Raw genomic sequence first — 22,083 nt, forward strand, 5'->3', positions numbered from 1 at the left:
AAATATTAGAAAAAAATTATTTTCCTCTTGCCATTATATTTCCTGCCATTGTTTCCCATTGGCAGAATAACCCCCCACAAAAAAAAAGTGAACTGGCAAAGGATTTTAGGGAATATAGCTGTCAGGATGAGCAGGGTTTAGATAGGAAACTGAAGCTGAGATATGACAGGTACTACTTGGTATGTTCTCTTTTCTGGCAAATAATCATAAACATACCCTTTTATTTGTGTTTGAATTTTTGTTGTTGTTGTTGTTATTGAGACGGAGTCTTGCTCTGTCACCCAGGCTGGAGTGCAGTGGTGTGATCTCAGCTAACTGCAACCTCCACCTCCTGGGTTCAAGTGATTCTCCTATCTAGCCTCCCGAGTAGCTGGGATTACAGGCGTGTGCCACCACGTCCAGCTAATTTTTTTTTTTTTTTTTTTTTTTTTTTTTTTTTTTTTGAGATGGAGTTTAGCTCTTATTGCCCAGGCTAGAGTGCAGTGGTGCAATCTCGGCTCACCGCAACCTCCGCCTCCTAGGTTCAAGTGATTCTCCTGCCTCAGCCTCCCAAGTAGCTGGGATTAAAGCATGCGCCACCATGCCCAGCTAATTTTGTACTTTTAGTAGAGATGGGGTTTCTCCATGTTGGTCAGGCTGTTCGGGAACTCCCGACCTCAGGTGATCTGCCCGCCTCGGCCTCCCAAAGTATTCGGATTACAGGCATGAGCCACCACGCCCGGCCCTAATTTTTGAATTTTTAGTAGAGACAGGGTTTTGCCATGTTGGCCAGGTTGGTCTCAAACTTCTGACCTCAGGTGATCTGCCCACCTCGGCCTCCCAAAGTGCTGTGTTTAAACTTTCATGCAGCATACTGTTTACACGTAACTGGCTTCCTAAAAGGCATCATTACTCATGCAAATGAAGACACATTCATCTTCTCAGAAAGGGAGACACAAAGCTTCCTCAGTCACTGCCCTCATCTCTGGGAATTAACTGGCCTGCATGTTCTCTAATTAAAGAATGAACCGGCTGGGCGTGGTGGCTCACACCTGTAATCCCAGCAGTTTGGGAGGCCAAGGCGGGCGGATCATGAGGTAAGGAGGTTGAGACCATCCTGGCTAACATGGTGAAACCCCGTCTCTACTAAAAATACAAAAAATTAGCGGGGTGTGGTGGCCGGCGCCTGTAGTCCCAGCTACTCGGGAGGCTGAGGCAGGAGAATGGCGTGAACCCCGGAGGCGGAGCTTGCAGTGAGCCGAGATTGCACCACTGCACTCCAGCCTGGGCGACAGAGCAAGACTCTGTCTCAAAAAAAAAAAAAAGAATGAACCGTAAGTTTGACAAATGTCAATCTTCATGTAGAATGAGAAAGGAAATAAGAGACTTACTCATAGCTATTAAAAGTCTTTTCTGAAATGGGTAACAAGGCAACTGTTGATGTTTTTAGCTTCCTCTTTTGTTATGGGCTGAATGTTTGTGTCTTTCTAAAGCTCATGTGTTAAAACCCTGACTCCCAAAGTGAAAAAGTATCTGGAAGCAGGGCCTTCCGGCAGTAACTAGGTCATGCAGGTTGAACTGTGGTGATGGGATCAGTGCCCTTTTAAGGAAAGTAAGAGACACCAGGGCTTCCTCCTTCTACCGTGCCAAGATGCACCAAGAAAGAGGCCACTTGCAAGCCAGGAAGAGAGCTTTCACCAAGAAGCAAATCACCTCTTTGATCTTGGACTTCATAGCCTCTAGAATTGCAAGAAAAAATAATTCTGTTTTTTAAGTCACCCAGTCTATGGTATTTTTTTAAAGAGCAGTCTGAGCTGACAGAGATACTCTTTCTACTATACATTTTGTTTTGTTTCTTTCACGTCATCCAGAACCTTAGCTAGTGAAGGATCGTTTTTGTTTTCTGGTGGAATAACCCAGGTCATGTTTTCTCAAATAGTCTTAATTCAGGTGTAGTTAGTGTAGTCTAGTTGGTATAACTGCTTAGTTTTCGGTGTTATTATCTCTTGTTTCAGCACGTCGGGACAGCCTTATTTTGCCCTATAACAAGGACTATTACCTCAGTCACAACAGTAAAACCTGATTTGTCTGATGCTTCAGCAGAATTAGAAGTACTTAATTGTGGCCAGGAGTGGTAGCTCACGCCTGTAATCCCAGCACTTTGGGAGGCAAAGGCGGGCAGATCACTTGAGGCCAGGAGTTCAAGAAGAGCATGGCGAACAAGGTGAAATCTCATCTCTACTAAAAGTACAAAATTTAGCTGGGCATGGGGGTGCATGCCTGTAATCCCAGCTTTTAAAAATGTTTTCTTGTATATTTTATTTTTTTATTCATTCATTTCTGTTTTCAGTTTGTTATTTACTTTCCTGTACTTTTTGAGGTTATTTTGCGGTTCTCTTTCTAGATTCCTTTTTTTTTTGAAGGAAAATTTGTATTATTTTAATTATTTTTATGTACAGAAAACTCAGCAGTGTACATTTAACCCAGTTTAGTGGCAATTTTTTTAGCTTTTGCCCTTTTGAGTTTGGCAATGCGAGCCACAGACTTGGGACCCAGGACATTGCCTCCCAACTGATGGGAGAGCTCATCATATCTGTTGTTGTAATTGGTCCTGATAGCTTCCACCAGCTTAGCCAAAACTCCTTTGTCTTCTGAGTAATCCATGTGAAGGCGACAGTGGTGCAGGTCTTCCTGTGGACTAGACAACCCAGTCTTGCTTTCCCTTTGATAATGCAGTAAGGGACACCATTTTATGACACAGGGCAGGCAGGAAGACCACCAGCTTGATCTTTATTTTTTTACCGCAGTAAAGGGAACTTTATTGGTAATTAGGAGATGTTCAAGGATCATTTTGAGCATGCCCAATTTTGTCCTTAGGCACAGTCTTTAAAACCTACCCATCTCACCAGTTATGACTCCACTGTACTAAAACAAAGAGTCTGTTGGGCAAAGGAATCATTTTAAGTATTTGAGCATGAGAATGATGATGTGATGAGTCCACGTTCTCTCAGATTAGTTTGGTAACAAGGAACAAGAGAGAGAGTACGTTCATGTGGATACACATGGTCAAGTGAGGGTGGAATTCACATCAAGAATTCTCGAAAAACCAAACCAGTTTGTGACTCATGTCCCATTTTTTTAAGATGACTAATCTTGGAAGAGTTTGATGCCATAAATATTTATAAGCAACTCTTGATTATAAAATCTGAAAGAAAAACTCTTAACTGGCTCAATATGACTAAAGGCTTATCAATTTTCATTTATTTTTCAGTATTTAAAAATAACAAATTAAGAAAAATAATAAATTTTGAGATAATTTTAGTTTATATACACTAATATCAATCATTTAACCTGAAAACAATAATCACTTACACATTGTAAAAAAATTTTCTTGAGATTAAACAACTAGAAATATTCCATTACCATAAAGCCACAAAGAGGTTCATGTTCCTAAGAGCAAAGTCAGGAAAACAAAAATAATCATTATACAAGTGATAAGCACCAAGACAGAACTTTTTTGCACTTGAAGCCACAGACACGAAATAGAAAGTGGAAAAGTAGTGTGTCTCCTTTTCTTTCCCATAGGAATTTCAACACTGAATTTTAAAACATCTTTATATTATATTCCAGCAATTTATTTATTTATTTGTTTTTATTTTTATTTTTTGAGGCAGAGTTTCCCTCTGTCTCCCAGGCTGGAGTGTAGTAGGTGATCTCAGCTTACTGCAACTTCTATGTTCCCAGTTCAAGCAATTCTCCTGCCTCAGCCTCCCAAGTAGCTGAGATTACAGTCATCTGCCACCACAACCAGCTAATTTTTTTGTATTTTTAGTAGAGACGGGGTTTCACCATGGTGGCCAAGCTGGTTTGGAACTCCTGACCTCAAGTGATCCACCAGCCTCAGCTTCCCAAAGTGTTAGGATTACAGGCATGAGCCACCACACCCAGCCATTTCCAGCAATATTTTTAAATTTGCCCTATACGTTATAAGTTGTGTGGAGAAACTATTTTGGTAAAAAGTGTCACTGAGATTTAAAAACTAGCTAATATTGCATGTAGATTGCTTAAGTTTTAAAGTGACTGCCTGACTACATAGGTTATTTTCTACAACCTCCAGTATGTTGGCATTACCTCAAACTCAGAGACCCCACAGGACAAAAAGAGACTCCCTTTCTGGGGCTGAGTTGCACGTGGAAGGGTAGCAGTGGATTTGGCCAAGCCTCCGGAAGGAATAGTATCTGTTTTGGGAGAACCCTTGGGACCAATAAGAGGGATGCCCAGGTTCACACTCTGGGACCCTTAAGACATTGTCACTTGGTGAAGTGGAGGACCACTGACATGCTGCCAGTGCCCTCTGGGGAAGTGCCAGGGACCCTCAGCTGCAGACCCAAGACGGGTCACATTCCCCGATCTTTGCCTGAAAAGTGGCTACTGTTGCTCTGTGTCCTCCAGTGTAACAGGTATGCTGTGTCCAGACATCCTGCTTTAGTCTTTGCTTTCTAAACGTGTCAGTCACTGACACTTCATTGTGGTGATAGATCCCCTAGTTCCCCCATTGCTCAGCCTCTGGTTTATTTTGGGGGTAACTAAGTCTTTGACAGCTCAAGTCTTTTAAGGGTTAGTTGGACCATTATGTAAGCTTGTTTGTCTTACCTCTCTCTGGGCGGTGGTACTCGGTCTCTCACACTTCTCTCTAGCAAACTTCTATGTGTACATACACACGCATGCACACACACACAATATCTCATCTGGCTAAAGTTTTTAAAAATTATAAAAATAAATAATTGTTTCAACAATCAGAATGAGTTGCAAATAAGATTGCTGGAGTAACTAGATCTAGCTCTACTGGTTTGGGTTTATTACAGCAAACCTACATAATTTAACATATTTATTTACTTTAGTGTGACAACTGATGAACAAAAGCAGAGCCATCTGAGTTGTATAAAATGAACCAAAGAGGAAGAAAAGTGACGTAAATTTATTTTGCAAATGTAAAATTAATAAAAAAATTAGTATTATTATTATTAAAGTGGGCATTCTTCACTGTTTCCAGACCGTTGTGTGCGTTTTTATTCTATGTTTTAAATTGCTAAATAAGGTGTTCTTTTGGTCCTCTAATGTAGAGGTGACATTTAAATACAACCAATCAGGCCTTAAGTGCAAAAAAGTTTTGTCTTGTGCTTATCACTGGTATAAGTAATTCAAGACTTCTTTTTCTTTTCCCTTGGCCAATCTATATTTTTCAAATATATTTTCAAATAACCAAACTTTGATACTCTGTTGTTTTTCTGTTCTCTATCTCATTTATCTCTGCTCTACAATTTCTGCTCTAACCTTTATACTAACCTCTAGTGCCTTTCTCTTGTTAGCTTTCAATTTATTTTGTTCTTTTTTTAGCTCCTTCAGGTGTAAATTTAGGTGGTTTATCGGAGATCTTTACCCTTTTTAATCTAGGCATTTACAGCTATGAATTTGTCTCTGAGCACTGCTTTCAACTGCATCCCCTAAGTTTTGGTAATTGTATTTTCATTTATATTTATCTCTAAGTAGTTTCCAGTTTCCCTTGGGATTTCTTCTTTGGCACATTAGGTAAGAGTGATGTTTACTTTCCACATATTGTGAGTTGTTTTCCTTCTCTTCTTGATTTTTAGTTTTATTCTGTTGTGGTCAAAGAAAATATTTTGTATAATTTCCATATTTTAAAATTTATTGAGAATTGTTTTGCAACCAAACATATGGTCTATGCTGGAGACTGTCCCAAGTGTACTTAAGAAGAATTGACACTCTGCTATTGTTGAGTGCAGTGTTCTGTATATGTTATTAGATTTAGTTAGTGTACAGTGTTGTCAAGTCCTCTATTTTCTTATTGATAATTTGTCTCATTGTTCTATTCATTATTGAAAGTCAGGTATTGAAATTGTCCACTATTATTGTAGAACTGTATATTTTCCCCTTTAGATTTCATTTTATATATTTTTAGGTTCTGTTGTTAGGTAGTATTTGTTTATAATTATTATACCTTCTAGATGAAAAAACTATTTCATCCATGTATAATGCACTTCTTTGTCACTGGTAACGATTTTTACTTATAGTCTATTTTGTCTGATAGCCACCAGAGCTCTCTTTTGATTCCTCTTTTCACAGAATATCTTTACATCTTTTCACTTTTTACCTGTTTGTGACTTTAGATCTAAAATGGGTTTCTTTTAGACAATAAATGATTTGGTCATTTTGGTTGTTTGTTATTTTATCCTTCTGCTAATCTCTTCCTTTAAATTGAAGAGTTGAATCCATTTTCATTTAAAATAGTTACTGTTAAAAAAGGACTCCTGCCTTTCTATATGTATCTACAATAATTTTTTAAGTATTTATTATTATTTACTCTTTAGTATTTTTTTAGTATTTCTTTTATTGCTGTGTTCTTTTGTGTTTGACTTTCTAGGTTATTACTTTGCCTTCTTTTTTCTTTTTTGTATGTTTCTGTTATATGGCACAGTTTGTTACTTTCTTAGTAATTACCCTGAGGATTATAATTAACAATCTAAAATACACAATAATTTATTTTGAATTAGTACCAACTTAGCCCCTACAGTATTTAAAAACTTTGTTCCTATATAGCTCTACTTATCTCCCATCCTTGTGTTTTGGTTATTGTTGCAAATTACATTTTAAGCATTATGTGCTTAACAACATAGATTTATAATTATTTTATGCATTTGTCTTTTAAATCAAGTAGTAAAGAAAAAGAGAGGTTATAAACCAAAAATTAAAAATAATGTCATCCTCTATATTTATTTATGTAGTTACTTTTACCAGTGTTCTTTATTTCTACATACAGCTTTGAATTACAGTCTAGTGTCGTTTCCTTTATTTGGAAAGATTTCCTTGAGTATCTTTGGCACGGCAGTGGTAATAACATACTTTCCCAGTTTTTTGTTTATTTGGAAATCTCTTAATTTATCCTTCACTATTGTTCCTTTGAGGTTGGGAAGGTGTATGCAAGTGCTAAGCTCCACACACTCAGGATAATGACAAAAGGATATAAAAAATTTTTGGAAATATTCCTCATGCTGCACACAGATCCAACAACAGAGGGCAGAAGCCTCACTGGCACTAGAGATTTAAACACAACTTCTGACCAAACACTGTTAAAATAATAAGCTGCTTCGACCTTGGAACAATATCTCAGAAGCCAGGCCTAAAAACGAAATCACATGTATTCTTGGCAGCCTGGAAGACTGTGTGCATGATGTGGGCTGTAACCTCTCTTGAGTGACAGGTCCTAAAATAAGCAGCAAACACTGACATAATTGAAAGAGGAGATAGACAGTTTTACAAAAATAGGGACTTACTAGTCTACTTTCAATAATGAACAGAATAACCAGAAAAAAGATCATAAAGAAATAGAGGACTTAAACAACATGTTAGGTCAACTAGACCTAACAGACATATGTAGAATGCTCTCCCCACCAACAACGGAACATACACTCTTCTCAAGTGCACACAGAACATGTTAGGACTGTTAAAAGAAAATGAAATAAAGGACCCCCAAATCACTAAGCCAAAGGGAAAAGTCAGGCTGGGACCTGCCTCAGGCAAACCTACCTCTCATTGTATTTCTAAATAAGATAGCTATCAAGATTAAAAACAGTTACGTTCTTCCTTCACAATTTGCCCACAAGGAAAGTCCTTGTGGGCCTCAAGCTCTTTACTCTAAGACAGTTCTGTTGAACTTCACCTTGGTAATGTAAATTGATAGCTTATCTTCACAGGTGCAGAGCAAAGGACAGACAAAACTCAGTCATCTCTCTGCTCACCTGAGACAAGTGCATATCCGATTGCTTTCTCTGCCCTATTGTTTATGTAAAAATGTAGATTCACTGAGCCAGACTAAAGCATAGGTGACTCTTTCTCTGTCCCCCTCTCACATGTAAATTGTGTGTTCAGTGAAAGGTTGATGAAAGACTCAAAAGAATGTAACCTTTTTTCTCTTATCTACCTATGACCTGGAAGCCCAGCCTCAAGTTGTCCTGCCTTATTAGACAGAACCAATGTACATCTTACACATATTGATTGATGTCTCATGTCTCCCTAAAATGTATAAAAGCAAGCTGCACCACAACCACCTTGGTCACATGTTGTCAAGACCTCCTGAGACTGTCTCGCAGGTACGTCCACAACCTTGACAATATAAACTTACTAAATTGATTGAGACCTGTCTCAGATACTTGATGTTTACAACTTTGATCAAGGAACAAATGCTCACTTTTACTACTGCTATTTAACATTGTACTGGAAGTTTCAGCTAGAGCAAAGTGAAAAAAAATGGCATCAGGATTAGAAGAAAGAAAGTAAAGTTATCTCTATTCACAGATTATCTGATCCAATATACAGAAGATCCCAGGGAATAAACACATACACACACACACTCACACACACACAGATAAGCTAAGAAATGAATTAAGCAAAGTTTTAGCATATAAAATCAACACACAAAAAAATCAGAGCACGAAATTCAGTTGTAGTTCTTACACCAGCAACACATAACCTGAAAAGAAAATTAGAAACACAATTCAATTTACAATAGCATTTATAAAAATAACATATATAAGAATAAAATTTACCAAGGAGTATGTGATTTTTATGTACACTGAAAACTATAAAACATTGCTCAATGAATTTAAGACAAACTAAATAAATATCGTGTGCTCATGGATATTTATTTGGTTCATGCATATTTACTTAACATCACCTTAATATTGTTAAGATGATACTACCCAAAGCTATTTATAGAATCAACACAATACCTATGAAAATTTCACAGATTTTTATTTTGCAGAAATGTAAAAGTCATGCCACAACTTCGTATGGAATTCAGAGAGGCCAAGAATAACAAAAACAATGTAGAAAGAGAAGAACAAAGCTGGAAAACTCACATGCTGGTGATTCAAAATTTACTACAAAACAATAGTAGTCAAAACAGTGTGGTACTGGCATAAAGAATGACATATAGACAACAGAGCCAAAATGAGAGTCCAGGAAGAAACTCTATACACATATGACCGATTTATTTTCAACAAGAATGCTAAGACCATACATTGAGTAAAGAATAGTCTGTCTGAAAAGTGGTGCTGGGATAACCAGATATCTATGTGCAAATATTACGCCATATGCCAAAATTAACTCAAAATGGATCAGCAATTTAATATAAGAGCTAAAATTATAACACTCTTAGAAAACTTATGGACAGAACTTCATGACCTTATATTTAGTATGAGTGCTCAGATGTGACACGAAGAGCATGAGGGAAAAAAAGAAAATGACACATAAATAAGACATCATCAAAACTGAAAACTTTTGCATATTGAAGGACATTATCAGGAAAGTGAAATAATACCTATTGAATGGGAGAAAATATCATATTTAGATATAAAATGTATATTATTTATATATACATAAGGGATCTAGAATCCAGAATATATAAATAAGTCTTATTACTGAACAACAAAAAGGGAACCCAATTAAAAAGTGTCCAAAAGACTTTAACAGGTAATTTTCCAAAGGTATACAAACTACCAAATAAGCACATGAGAAGACACTCGATATCACAGTCATTGGGGAAATGCAAAGCAAAACTACAGTTAGATATCACTTCACATCTACTTGAATGGCTATATTAAAGAAAGAAAAGAAGAAATAAATACTGCCAAGATTGGAATCCTCATATATTGCTGTTAGGAGTGAAAAATGGTTTAGCCACTTGGAAAGTGTGGCTATTCCTCAAAAAGTTAGACATAAAAATACCATATAACCCAGCAATTCCACTCTAAGTATATTCTCATAAGAATTGAAAGCAGGTACTCAAATACATGTAAAATACAATGAATCTTTCTGAGTTTCTCTTCAAAAGGTTTAGCCTGTTAACTTCCTTACCCTTTGTTCTCAAACTCAACTTTCTTGTTTCTCCTTGCCCCTAGTTACTGTAAACAGTAACTGTGTGCATGATGTGGGCTGCAACCTCCCGTGAGTTCTAATCAGTAACTCACATCTGTTCCTTTGTTTACCTGTACCCATTGTTCCCCTGAAACTGCACGTCTCACACACTCCACCACTGTAACTCACATCCCCCTCCCTTCCATATTAAAAAAAATACTTATAAGTAGCCAATCGGGTCATCTCAGATTGTGTGGTCTGACCCCAGCCCATGGGGAAGGACACAGACATAGGGATCGCGTTAACGATATAAAAACTCCCTGGTCTCCTTTGTTTGGTGTGCACTTGCGATCTTGATTGACACGAGTGGCACCCTTTTGCAAAAGTAAATTGCCTTGCTGAGGAAACTAAATATATGTTTGAGTGCTGTTTCTTTTGTGGCATCGGAAATTCATTTATAACAATTTTGGTGGCCCGTACAGGGAGCCCATTCTCCTCTGGGGAGGGGTCTCCAGTACTTTCCCGTGTGGAGGCGCGCCCCGTCACCTTGTTGCGGTAGCCTCAAGGTGAGGAATCGAGACCCACCAAGTATGATGAATAAACCCAGACTCTCAGCAATGCAGGAAAGGAACAAACGGGCAGCTTGGGAAAAGGGGGCTCACATACCACAGCGACTAGGTAAACTCTACACAGACCAAGGTAAGAAAAGTCGCAGGGGCGACAAAATATTTCCTTGGTGGTCGGGAGTCTGGAGGTTAAAATGGTGTGAATGGTAACAAGCACTACTGTTGTGAGGAGTGAGTGAGTCCAATATGCAGTTCTGTGGTCACCTCATATGGCTTAGGGCGGCCCTTTGGGGGTCCCATCGGGGTTTATACTGAGCTGCCATCAATGCTAAGAGGGACCTGAAATACTCCTGCAAGGGAAGCGGCCAGAGCAGACGAAGCAAGAGAAAGGTGCCAGAAATCTCCAGCAGGTGGGGCTAAAGGATAGGCAAGAGATTCCTCATACAAGGGAATTGAGCCTTAATAAGCCTCCATGGAAGGATAGGCAAGACATTCCTCATACAAGGGAAATGAGCCTTAATAAGCCTCCAGGGAAGGATAGGCAAGAGATTTCTAATACAAAAATTGAGCCTAACTAGGACCCAACATGGGAAATACCCCAAGCACAATGGAAAGTAAAAAGGATAAAAATAGCAATAAAGATATTCCCCCAAATTGTCCCCTAGGTCTCATGTTAAAATATTGGAAAAATAATGAGAGAACTAAACATAAGAACAAGCAACAAATGATAAAATATTGCCGTTTTGTTTGGACCCAGAGTCCCCTCCTTAAACCCTCAATCTTCTGGCCAAAATTTGGGTCGAATGAGGATGTAATGTGTCAACTCCTAATTCGACATGTAAATGAAAACAATCCAGTGGCTCAAGAGGAACTAGACTATGCTCTTTGTTGGAGACAGAGACCTGTCCTCCTCAATCCCTTAAAAAAACTAGGGAAACACCTAATCTAGCACCCCACAATGAAGACTCAGAAAAGCTGGTTCCCATGCCAAAGGACTCCTGTGCATGGCATCCCCATACCACCTTCCCCCACTCAGTGCCCCCAACACTTCCCCTCAGGCAGCTGCCACCCCAGATCCTGCCCCAGATTCTTCCCCTGCCCACGTTATTTCTCCTCCTTACAATCCTGATTCCTGGGAATCATCATCCATGAATCTGTTCCCTCTCAGCCTAAGTGCCCCTCCCTGAAGGGACTCCAACATGAAGTAGAACAATGTAAAAGAGATATCCAAAATTTCCCATTTCCCTCCACATCTAAGGAGTCAGTTCTGACTCTCTTCCCCTTGAAAGAAGTACCACAAAGAGTGGGGGGATATTGGCTTTGTAAGTGCTCCCTTAACTAGTTCAGAAGTCCAGAATTTAAGGAAGGAACTCAAGCCATTCTTATATGACCCTTATGGGGTAGCAGATCAAGTTAATCAATTCCTGGGACCACACTTTTACACCTGGGTCGAGTTGGTGTCCATTCTAGGCATACTCTTCTCTGGTGAAGACAGAGAGATGATCTGTAGGGCTGCTATGGCAATTTGGGAGCGTGAACACGCTCCCGATCAAGACGTTCCTACCGCGGATCAAAAGTTTCCTGGCCGAGACCCCCAGTGGGACAATAATAACCCAGCTCACCAAGAAAATATGCAAGACCTAAGGGAAATGATAATAAAGTGAATTAGGGAATCAGTACCCCGAACCCAGAACCTTTCTAAAGCACTTGATATACAACAGGAAAGCGATGAGGGGTTTATGAAATTTCTAGACAGACTGAAGGACCAAATGAAACAATATTCAGCCCTAAACTTAGAAGATCCCCCTTGGACAAGGACTGTTAAAACTCTACTTCATCATTAAGAGTTGGTTAAATATCTCAAAAAAGTTACAAAAATTAAAAAATCGAGAAGACCAACCTCTGAGTGAATTTCTCAGAGAAGCTCAAAAAGTATATGTTAGAAGACATAAAAAGAAACAGAAAAAAAAGGCAAAACTTATGCTATCCACTTTCTAGCAGGTGGCCCCAAATCCACATACTTCTAAACAAAGCCTCCAGGGGGCCAAAAACTACAAAGTGTCCAGACTGCTGTTTAAAAGACCCAAGCCTTCATCTAGAGGACCCAGGCCCTCATCTACCAGAGTCTCTAAAGAGTATAGGGGAACAAAGACACAAAATCCTAGAGCTGAGAGAGAATAAGGACAAGATAGGTGTTACAGATGTGGAAAGGCAGGCCACTTCAAAAGAGAATGTCCTGAATTAGAAAGAGAGAGAGAAGCCCTGCCCCTCATGACCTTTGAGGGGGGTCAGGGACTCTGTCTCTCTTACTTCAAGTCCCACCAGGAGCCCTTGATAAATTTAGATGTTGGACCCAATCATGAACTTATCACCTTTCTAGTTAATTCAGGGGCCACTTGCTCCTCCCTTTGTTTCCCTTCATCTAACATTGCCTGCTCTTCAGAAGACCTTTTAGTCTCTGGGGTAAAAGGGAAGGATTTAAAGCAAAAGTCTCAGAAAGTACAGAAGTTAAATACCAAGAACGATTGACTCATATCCAATTTTTATTGATCCCGGAGGCAGGAACTAACTTATTAGGAAGAGGCTTAATGTTGAAGTTAGGTATAGGCTTACAAGTTAGTCCAAAAGGATTCCTTACCTCATTAAATTTACTCACCACCGCAAATGAGAAATGTATTCACCCCAATGTCTGGTTCAGAGAAGGAAACCAAGGAAAACTTCACATTTCCCCAATCGACATCAAGCTAAAAACCCCAGAGGAAGTGGTGAGGAGGAAGCAATACCCTGTCCCTTTAGAAGGACAGATCAGGTTAAAGCTCATAATTGAAAGTCTCATAAAAAAATGGGCTTCTTGAGCCTTGTATGTCTCCTTATAATACCCCAATACTGCCCATCAAGAAATCAGACAGATCATACCAGTTAGTACAAAATCTTAGAACTGCCAACCAAATAGTCCAAACCACTCGCCCCGTTGTCCCTAACCCTTACACTTATTCTCAGTAAAATTCCATATAATCATCAATGGTTTACTGTAATAGACTTAAAAGATGCTTTTTGGGCATGCTCCCTAGCTGAAAATAGCCAAGACATATTCGCCTTTGAGTGGGAAGACCTCCAGTAAGGGTGAAAACAACAGTATCAGTGAACAGTTTTGCCCCAAGGGTTCACAGACACACCCAACCTGTTTAGTCAGAGTCTAGAATAAATGCTAGAAAAGGTTTCTGTTACAAATCACATATGCATGCTCCAGTATGTTGATGATATACTCATATCAGGAGAGGATGTAGAAAAAGTAACCAGTTTTTCCATATGTACCCTTGATCATCTACATTCTGAGAGGTTATGAGTCTCAAAGAAAAAGCTTCAGTATGCAGAACCTGAGGTCAAATATTTAGGCCATTTAATAAGTGCAGGCAAGCGGAGAATAGGGCTGGAGTGAGTTGAAGGCATCGTGTCTTTACCCTTACCTCAAACTAAGCATGAGCTCAGAAAGTTTCTAGGATTAGTTGGATACTGCTGCTTATGGATTGACTCATATACCTTACACAGTAAGCTGCTATACCAGAAGCTTACTCAAGAAAATTCTGACCATCTCTTGTGAACTTCTGAAGAAGTCGACCAAATTGAGGAACTGAAAGAAAGACTTATGACTGCCCCAGTTTTAGCTTTGCCTTCTCTAGAAAAGCTCTTTCATCTTTTTGTCTATGTAAATAATGGAGTGGCTATAGGAATGCTTACCCAAGAACTCAGTGGCCACCAGCAGCCTGTGGCCTTCTTATCAAATGTTTTAGACCCTGTTACCTGTGAGTGGCCTCAACGCATTCAATCTGTTGCCACTATGGCAATATTAGTTGAAGAAAGCAGAAAGTTAACTTTTAAGGGAAAGTTAACTGTAAGCACACCCCACCGAGTTAAAGCAATACTAAATCAAAAAGCTGGGAGGTGGCTTGCTGACTCCAGAATCCTGAAATACAAGGCTGTTTTGCTAGAAAAAGATGATTTAACTTTAACTACTAATAATTCACTCAACCCAGCAGGTTTCTTAACAGGAGATCCAAACCTAAAGAAGGAGCACTTAGGTCTAAATTTAATTGACTACCAAAGGTCAGACCAGACCTAGGGGAGACCCCCTTCAAAACAGGACGACACTTACTCATACATGGTTCCTCCAGGGTAATTGAAGGAAAAAGACACAACAGGTATTTGGTAATCGATGGGGAAACTCTTAAAGAATTAGAGTCAGGTAAATTGCATAATAATTGGTCTGCCCAAACTTTTGTTTGCACTTCTCAATAAATGTTAATAAATCTATGTTTTCCTTAAACTTTTGGGTTAGAGACCTATTACTATTCATGATAGTGATATATGATTCATTAGAGCTTGAGTTTTTGAGGTAAATACAAAAGTACATTTAAATTTCATACTCCAGACAAAGAAGACTATATGTCTAAGAAAGGAAAGGCAAAAAATACAGATTCATATTTATTCACATTGAATTGTGCATAAAACATAACTTTCAATAATGGTGAAAATAACAGAACAGCTTTGTTATGTGCCTTGATCTATATAGAGTTCAAAAAATAGTTCTACATGACTATGGGGTATCTTCAGAAGTGGTGGTATATTAATCTTTGAAAATTCTCTTCTCCATAAGCAATAAGCAAATGTCAAAATTTCTCAGAATCAACTTTTTCATAACTCTGGAAATTCAAAGGCTTGCAGCCACCCAGATAACATTTATTCAAGACAAACAGCTAAATCTCAGTAAGGACAGTAAACTTTGTGGTATTTTAATTTGTCCTAGCCTATCTATCACTCTCCATATCTACAATGTCCTTGAAAAATAACAGCCTGCATTTCTAGTGCAGCCTGGTAAGCATTGGAGGAAGCACAACAAGTATGGAGCTCTTTGAAAGCCTCACCCTAAAAGAACTGACATTATTTGACCTGATTGGTCATTCTCCAGAAGACTCCACTTGCAAGAATGCTTGTATTAGATTGACTCAGAACTAGAATGTGTATACAAAAAGTTTTCTTCTCAGGATCGTTTGTAAAAAACAATTTACAGGCAGGTGTTTTAAATTTTCAGCTGCCTGAGGCAATGGATAACAGTTTGAACAAACAACAGCCAGACCAAAATATTTAACAGAAGGCACTGGGGAGTGAGATATTCATAGAAGCTTTGAAAACCTAAACTCTGAAAGGCAACAAGGATGTGTAGAGCTGTCCACACGCACAGAAGATACCTGAGACCAAGAGAAGGCCCTAAACTCTTATCTCTGGCTGACCTTGAAGCTCTGAGCAAGCAAGTGGTGAAGGCTAAGAAGATTTTCAATTGTTTGGTTCAATGTTGAAGATATGACAGAGTAGGCACACAGAGCCCATTGGGAGGCTTGTTGGCACCAGACATTTAAAATAAGCTCTGTCTAATTATTAGCTGACCAAGAATCTGAGTAGAGACTTCAGTGACTGCACACAACAATGGATACAGACTTTGCAGAATGATTTGAGGAAAGCTTCTAAACAAACAACTATTAATAACAAGCAGAAGTCATAGTCATCCTTAGGAAGAAGGAAGAATCTGACTTCCAGAGTTGCTGTATGATATCATTTGGAATGTTCTATTTTCAGCAAAATTTATGAGACATACAGAAAAATTATGGTCCATACACAAGAAAGAAACAAGCAATAGAAACTTTCCCCTAAGAATCCTAAATGTTGATCTTGCTAGACAAAGACATGAAATCGATTTTAAATATATTCAAAGAATATATTTAACCAAAAGAAACCATGTCTAAATAATTAAAAGAAAGTATGAAAATGATGACTTACCAAATAGAGAATATCAAGAAAAGAATAGACATTATAAAAAATAATCAAAAAAGAAATTCTGTGGCTAAAAAGTATAATAACTCAAAGAAAAAATTAACTAGAAAGGCTCCACAACAGCTTTGAGCAGGCAGAAGAGAAGCAGTGAATGTATTTACTTATTTAAATAAAAATATGCTTCCCCATTTCTTTTTTTAAATGAACTTTTATTGTAGATCTTGGGGGCACATGTGTAAGTTAGTTCCAAAGGTATATTGCACAGTGTTGGGGTTTGGAGTATGATTGAACCTGTCAATCATGAAATGGGCATATTATCCAATAGGTAGTTTTTCAACCCTGGTCTCCCTCCCTTCCTCCCTTCCCATTCTTGTATTCCCTGGGGCCTGTTGTTCCTATCTTTATGTCCCTGTGTACCCAATATTTAGCTCCCAACTGTAAGAGAATATGCAGTATTTGTTGCTTTTGTTTCAAAGCAAAGAAAGAATTTAAAGAGACATCAATTAAAGAAATTTAGGTGAGGAATGGAAAAAATGACAATTTCACAGACCTGCGACACACAATCAGACTTACAAACATACAATGAGAGTCCCAAAAGAGAGGGAAGAGATAAAAAGGCATAAAGAATATTTGAAGAAATAAGGTCTGAAAACTTCCACATTTGATGAGAAACAATAATCTACACACTTAAGAGGCTCAACAAACTCCAAGAAGGATAAAATCAAGTCATCCATACCTAACGCATAGTAATGAAACTGTCAAAAGCCAGAGATACATAATCTTGAAAGTAGCAAGAAGGAAGCAACTCATTATTTGTAGAAGATCCTCAGTAAGATTCAAAGATGATTTCATCGTATACCATGGAATCTAGAGATAATTGGGTGCCATACTCAAAGTGCTGAAAAAGAAACTATGTCAACCAAAAATTCAACATCTTGCAAAACTTTCCTTCAAAAATGATAATAATGATATCTTCATATAAACAACAAAAAAGAAATTTGTGTCTTGCAGACTTACCCTATAAGGTATACTAAAGAAAGTCCTTCAAGTTGAAATGAAAGGATACTAGAGAGTAACTAAAATCCACATGAAGAAATAAAGACAGGAGATAATGGTAAAGGTGTAGGTAATGCAATTTATAGTATAAATACATTTTTGTTTGTAATGCTTTTTATTTTATCTGATTTAAAAGACAATTTCAAAAGCATTGATTATAAATATATTTTGGGTGGTATATAAATATGTATTTTATTTGGCAATAAAATCCAAAGGAGAGGAGGAGAGAGAAATAGGGCTCTATAAGAGCAAAATTGTTGTATACAACTGAAATTAAGTTGGTATTCATCTGAACTATATTGTTATAAATTAATGTGTTAATTTTAATTCTCAGGGGACATATTACAAAAATATTCAAAAATATATGTTAAAAGAAGTAATGAGGGAATTATTATGGTATACTAGAAAATATCTATTTGACCAAAAAAAGAGTTATAAATGAATAGAGGGAAAATATCTTAAACACATACCAAAAAAAAAAGCAAAATGATAGAGTTAAATCTTACCTCATCAGCAATTGTGTTATATGTCAATCAATAATTCGAACTCACCAATCAAGAGGAAGAGATTAGAAAAATAAATAAATAAATTCCAGCTATATGCTCTCTATAAGAAATAGAATTTAAATTCAGACACAAATAGGTTGAAAGTAAAAGAATGGAAAAAGATTATTTCATGCAAATTGTCAAAAAAAAAAAAGAGAAAGAGAAAAAGCAAAGAAAAAAAGAAGAAACAGCTACACCAAACACCATTGCAATTATCTGAATGCTTGTGTCTCCTCACAATTAATATGTTGAAACTTAATCCCCAGTGTGATAGTATTAAGAGGCAGGGCCTTTTAGGAAGGACTTTCCCTTATGAATGAAATTATGTAACATGATGTTTATAAGATCTATCCAGGTTTAGCATTATTAGTAATTCATTCCATTTTATTGACTGAAATCCTATTGAATGAACAAGCAACATTATATTAATCTGTTCAGCAGTTGATGGACATTTGAGCTGTTTCCACCTTTTGGATATTATGAATAATCATGCTGTAAACATTTGTGTTCAAGTTCTTAAATGAACATATGTTGTCATTTCTCTTAGGTATATATCTAGGAGTGGAATTTTTGGGCAATATGACAAACTATTTTTCATCTTTTTGAGGAACTTCCAGACTAATTTCCAAAGGAATTGTGCCATTTAACATTCTCATCATCAGTGTTTGAAGAGTTTGGATTCTTCTAATCCTTGCCAATACTTATTTTCCATTTTATTGACTATTTATAGTGCTTGTGAAGCAATATCTCATTATGGTTTTGGATTTTGTTTCTCTAATGCCTAATGACTAATGATCTAATTAGTAACGATCTTGAGCATCTTTTCATGGGGTCATTAGTCATTGATAATATACCACCTTTGGAGAAATATGTGTTGAAGTAGTTTACCCATTTTTGTTGGCTTATTTTTTTGTTGTTGTTGACTTGTAACAATTCTTTATATATTTCTTTTTTGCTAATTGTTTTCTGTATTTTTTAAATGTAGATTCTTTCTTTCTTCCTCTCTCACCATCTCCCTTTGTGATTATGTTTTCTGTCATAATATTGCTATAGTTTGAATGTGTTCCCCAAATTTCCTGTTTTGGAAATGAAATTCCAAAATTTATATGTTGATGGTTTTTGGAGGTCATGCCTTTGGATGGTAATTAGGATTAGGTGAGGTCATCAGGATGGATTCTCCATGACAGTATTAGTGGCTTTATAAGAAGAAGCAGAGGCCTGAACTAGTGTGCTTGCTCTGTCTCTCAATGTGATGCCTCCTGCCACGTCATGATGCACAAAAAGGACCTCACCAGATGCCAGCATCATATTCTAGGACTTCTCAAGCCTCCAGCACCATGAGTTCAATAAACCTCTCTTATTCATTACCCAGTGTATGGTATTCTGTTACAGCAACAGAAAACAGATTAAAACAGATATGCTTTAATGTCTTACTTTTTAACATTTTGTGTATCCACTCTTGGTTTTTGATTTGTGGTTACCGTGAGGCTTACATAAAACATCATCTAGTTATAATAGCCTATTTTAAGCTGGTAACAACTTAACTTTGATTGCATTAAAACCCTACCTTTTTATTCCCCCTACATATATTTTTGATGCCACAGTTTACATTCTTTTATATTGTGTTCCTCTTAACAAATTATTATAGCTATTATTTTTTGTAGGTTTTCTCTTTTAACCTTAATAAAGAGATATATAATTTGCACACCACCATCGCTGTATTCCAGTATTCCTAATTTGACTGCGTACTTACTCTTATCAGTGAGTTTTATACTTCTCTGTATTTTTATGTTACTAATTAGCCTCTTTATTTTTTCATCCTGAGGAATTTCCTTTAGTATTTCTTACAAGGTTGGGCTAGTGGTGATAAACTCATTCAGGTTTGCTTGTATGGTAAAGTCTTTATCTCTTCTTTATTTCTGAAGTATAGCTTTGCCTAGTGAAGTATTTTTGGTTGACAGGTTTTGTTTATTGTTTTTTTTCTTTCTGGCAGTGCTCTGAACACATCATCTCATTATTTTCCTGGCCTGCTGCTGAGAAATCTGATAGGCAACGTGGATTTCTTTTGTGTGTGATGTGCTTCCTTTCTCTTGCTACTTTTTGGATCTTCTCTTTAATTTTTGACAGTTTGATTATAATGTCTTGATTTAGTGTTGTTTGGATTGGATTTGATTGGATAATCTCGAGTTTCATCTACTTTGATTTACATCTTTCTCCAAATTTGGGAAGTATTTGTCATTATTTATCTAAATAAGCTCTTTCCCCTTCTATTTCTGTGCTTTATGAGCATACCTATAATACTTTCTTGAACCATCATTATGCTAGATTTGATAACACATTCACAATCATAAGCTGAGGACCAACTGGAAGATTATATTTTCCTAATGTAGAGACTATCACTATAATTTTTCAAACTAAAACATGGAAAGAAAATAATTTAAAAAGCAGAGGAGAATTTCAGATCCTGGGAAACTATAAAATGATCTAATTTAATATAATCAGACTCACAATATGAGGAGAAGAGAAAATAAGATAGGGAAATATATAAAGAGAAAATATTTGAGAGTTTTAAAAATGGATAAAAGATATAAATTCACAAACCCAGAAAACACTTCACATTCTGAGATTACCAATATAAAGGAATTGCACATCTAGGCATATCACAATCAAACTGCTGATAAACAAAGATAAAGAGAAATTATTTAAAATGAGCCCAGAAAAAATTTTGGGGAGAACAACATGAAGAGTGATGTTAGAAGTAACAGAAGGCAAAATCTAGTTCTCATTAGAAGCAACGGAAGACAAAATCACTGGGATGAAATGCTTAAGATACCAGGAAAAAAATACGTGTTAATGTAGAATGTTATAGCCATCAGGAATGCACTTCAAAAATGAAGACAAAATTAAAAACAATTTTTATAAGCTAAGAGCAGAGAGAATTTCTCTGCGTAAATATAAGACCTGTAAAAATTGATACTGAAATTATTTAAGTAAATAAAATAGCAACATAACATTTTGTGATAGAGATGTAGATACAGTAATAAATCCCATACAATGAAATATTCAACACTAAAAGGAAATGAGCTATCAAGTCATGAAAAAAAGTGAAAGAACCTTAAATTTCTTTTCTTTTTTGTTTTTTTGAGATGGAGTCTCATTCTGTTGCCCAGGCTGGAGTGTTGGCATGATCTCGGCTCACTGCAACCTCTGCCTCCCAGGTTCAAGTGATTCTCCTGCCTCAGCCTCCCAAGTAGCTGGGATTTCAGGTGCCCACCACCACTCCTGGCTAATTTTTGTATTTTTAGTAGAGATGGGGTTTCACCATTTTGACCAGGCTAGTCTCAAACTCCTGACCTCAGGTGATCCTCCCACCTCAGCCTCCCAAAGTGCTGGGATTACAGGTGTGAGCCACTGCACCTGGCCAGGAACCTTAAATTTCTAAGTGAAAGGAGCCAAAATGAAAAGGCTATACTACTGGTGATTCCATTATTACATTCTAAAAGAGGCTAAATTATGGAAACAGTAAAAAAAATCAGTGGTCAGAGAGAAGAGAGGGATGCATAATTGGAGCACAGAGCAAGAAAACAATTTTGATTGGCACTATAATGATAGATGCACATCATTACACTTTTGTCAAAACTCATAGAATGTACAACACAAAGAGTCACCCCTAATGTAAGCTATGGATTTGGCTGTTAAGGATGTATCCATGTGTACTATGTTCATGGATTTTAACAAATGTAACTTACTGATATAGGATGTTGACAGTGGGAGATGCTGTGCATGTCGGGTTAAAGATATGTGACCTTAACCCCAGTTTTCCACTGGGTATTTTTCTGAACCTAGAACAGCCCTAAAAAAGCCTATTAATTATGCATATATGTATATATGTAAAATATGTGGCTATAAAAATTAAATTAAATTGAATTATCTTATTGCAATATTCTTACTTTGTTTATTATGGGTATGTGGAATGCAATATGTTGAAGATACATAATATAATCTCTAAACATTAAAAAACCCCAAAAGAACAAATAGTATATTCAAAAATTAATGAGAACAGGTGAAATTAAATTTAAAGCAGCTTCCATTATCCAAAAGAGGTAAGAAAGTAAAAATAAAAGACCAGACAACTAGTAGGAAAACAATAGAAAACTACTAGCAGGTGAGAGACATAA

Source organism: Gorilla gorilla, chromosome 7 (genome assembly GCF_029281585.2).
Source record: "Gorilla gorilla gorilla isolate KB3781 chromosome 7, NHGRI_mGorGor1-v2.1_pri, whole genome shotgun sequence".
Lineage (NCBI taxonomy): Eukaryota > Metazoa > Chordata > Mammalia > Primates > Hominidae > Gorilla > Gorilla gorilla.